Raw genomic sequence first — 2,715 nt, 5'->3', positions numbered from 1 at the left:
CCTTTGCCCCCAGGCTTCATCACGACATGAACGATGCTTTGCTGATCCAGGTCACAGCTCTGTGTGTGAGCAAAGGAAACACACATGAGGAGGTGCGAGCATTGAAACGCCACGTACCGTTGAGTGGTGCCCGGTTCTGGAGCGCACAGAAGATTCTGAAACCTGTCTACATACGGTCTCCGCGTGCAGTCGTGAGACACAAAGCAAAGCGACCTGTGCGACGACCCGGGTTAGGCACGCCCACCCTGCCAGCGAGGCCGCGGCACTTACACCGGTGCCTACTGCACAAGCAACACGGACCTGCGCCACGGACCGAAACGTGCGGATAAATGGAACACGGCGACCAAAAAACTAAAGGAACATTCAAGGGGACCTGAAATCCAGCAAAGAAATGTACCGCAATGCACACATGAGCACAGCGAAAGCAGTATTCCTTCAAGCCTGATTTACTTCAGAAGTGATACGTCCTTAGAATTATTAGCTTCAAATATCGTCATTCGTTTCTTTTTGAAAAAGCACAGAGAGTTGGCATTTCTTTCCCCAGAATTTAAAATAGATATGTTTACGGTAGACGCCACATACACCCCCGACGTCACTGGCAAAGTTGCCCCCGCCCCGCCCCCAGTGAGGAAGCAGGTGAAGGACATAAGGATGCCATCCCAGGGGTCATGCCCTGTTTCATCCCGTTTCACGGTTAAAAAATATGAACATTTACAAAAACGTTCTGCATCTATACGGCGAAGTGTATGAACAAGAGACTTAAAAATTTAGTAGAATTAAAGTTAGAAGTCAGATGATTTGCCAGGACAAAAACTAGACTGCCTTAACTCAAACCCTGGTTTCAGAGTATGACTGATGGAAACCGTCACGGACCGACCTGCCACCCTCCTGCCACGGAGCGAGGACCTTGCTCCCTCAACACACCCAGGAACCTCAGCATCTCCAACTCCCTGTTCCATTCTGTCTCATTTTCGGAATGTTCAAAGAACTCCCTGCGAAACGCAGTGGTAATTTTATAACTACTGACTCCTGCCCTCCCGCCCCACCCAGGGCTTCCGTGCCCCCTCTCCCCAACTTTGGAGGTGGTGTCCATCACTGACAGGCACTGCCTGGTACCCCACCCAGGCCTCCTAGACTCAGGTCCCCGGGACAGCCTCTGGTCCTAAGTACCATTCCCACCAGTAGAGAAACTTTCCTGAGGCCTGAGAGAAGGGACAACGAGGCTGACGGCTCCAGCTTGACATCAAGAGTGCATTGAGGCAAGTTACATAGGAGGCTTTTCTTGGGCTGTGAGAAGACACAGATCATCTCCAGGCAGAGTGACAGGGGCTGAAAGATTATATAGCACAGGACAAGATGGATGGGGGACTGGGACGTGACCCCGTGCTAGCCTGGGAAACCGGCAGGCCTGGGCCAGAGGGGAGGGGTCGCTCAGAGGAAATACGGGAAGCGACTTCGTCCTGGATTGGCTGGACGCAGTCTGTCCTGGCCCTGGCAGCTGCCTCACGACTGGCCAGCAGCAGTTGGGTCACAGACAGTCCCTCCTGCACAAGCCCTCTTCTCCACGCATGTCTTGGACCTCCGTCACTTCGACAAGCTTGCTCTCCCTGCCACCTGTCCTCAGAGCTCCACATCCTCCCCAGGACAGCTCTGACTCGGCAGCGGTCAGTGGCGAGTCGGGCAACTCCCGCCCCCAACCCCGATCTGCTCCTTCCCGACCTCTTTATTTCCGTCAGAGCACCCATCCCCCACGTTGTCCAGGTGCCAAGCCCTCTCCTCCCTCCCCAAACTGATTATCCACCTGTGTTCCAGGAGCTTCAACAGAATCACCCCCTGAGACTCCTCCTTACGGTCACATCCAGGGAGGTGCCAAGGGCGACTATTTCCGACTCAGAAATGCACCGCGCACCTCCGGCTCCTTTCTGTCCCAGCTGTCACCTCGCCATTTCAGGGCCCCGTCATTACGACAGCCTCGGACTCACTGCCTCACCTCCTGTCACTCCCCACAACGCCCTGTGTGCAGGAGCCTGTGGCACCTGCTGCACGATCTTCCCAAAGCGTCCCCATATCACTTGCTGAATGGATCTGACAGCTCACAACCGTCGTCAAGTCCGCTTAGACGTTTCTTTCTAGATCAACTGTCTTCGGCTTTTTATCTTCTTTACCTCTCCTTCACTGTACGTGTGGAAGACTAGACGATTCTTCAGAAATGGTCACTCTCGTCTCCCCTCCTCCTGACCTTGGTTTTATTAGCAGAACCTTAAAATGCAATCGTACCCCACCCAGGCCATCGAAGGAGCGCCCTGGCTGCCCTCTGCCCCTCCAGGACCGCACAGGTGGCACAGACCTGCGCCCGAGCCCGAGGCGCCACGTGCAGCTGCGCCCACTGCGTGCGCCGAGCCGCAGATGCCCAGCTGACCGGAAGACGTGTGGAAAAGAGATGCTCGTCGACCTGTGCCTCAGATTCTGTGGCTGTTCGTGAAGCGGTAATAGGCGACATTCTCGTTTCCATTCCAGTTGCACCGAGGCCGTCTACCCTCATTCACGGTCACGTCAGCATTCAGCCGGCATCTGGGACCCATCCATGGCCTTCGGCCTGAGCCATCCAAACAAAGTGGCGCCGAGATCTGAGCATGCTCAAGGGCAGGCGTGTGGGGGCGCCAGCGTTCCAACATCCTCCCTGAGCAACAGTTGAGAACTGGAGCCCTAACACAC

The 2,715-nt window shown here is 55.2% G+C and overlaps 1 protein-coding gene across 1 annotated transcript in view; it reads right to left on the bottom strand.

The window, feature by feature from the left end:
- PRKN (parkin RBR E3 ubiquitin protein ligase) overlaps positions 1-2,715 on the bottom strand; it is an 899,371-nt gene that overhangs the window by 756,075 nt on the left and 140,581 nt on the right. The window lies entirely within an intron of this gene.

This window comes from Pteropus vampyrus, unplaced genomic scaffold, assembly GCF_000151845.1.
Source record: "Pteropus vampyrus isolate Shadow unplaced genomic scaffold, Pvam_2.0 Scaffold230, whole genome shotgun sequence".
NCBI lineage: Eukaryota > Metazoa > Chordata > Mammalia > Chiroptera > Pteropodidae > Pteropus > Pteropus vampyrus.
This window is presented reverse-complemented; position numbering and strand designations above follow the sequence as displayed.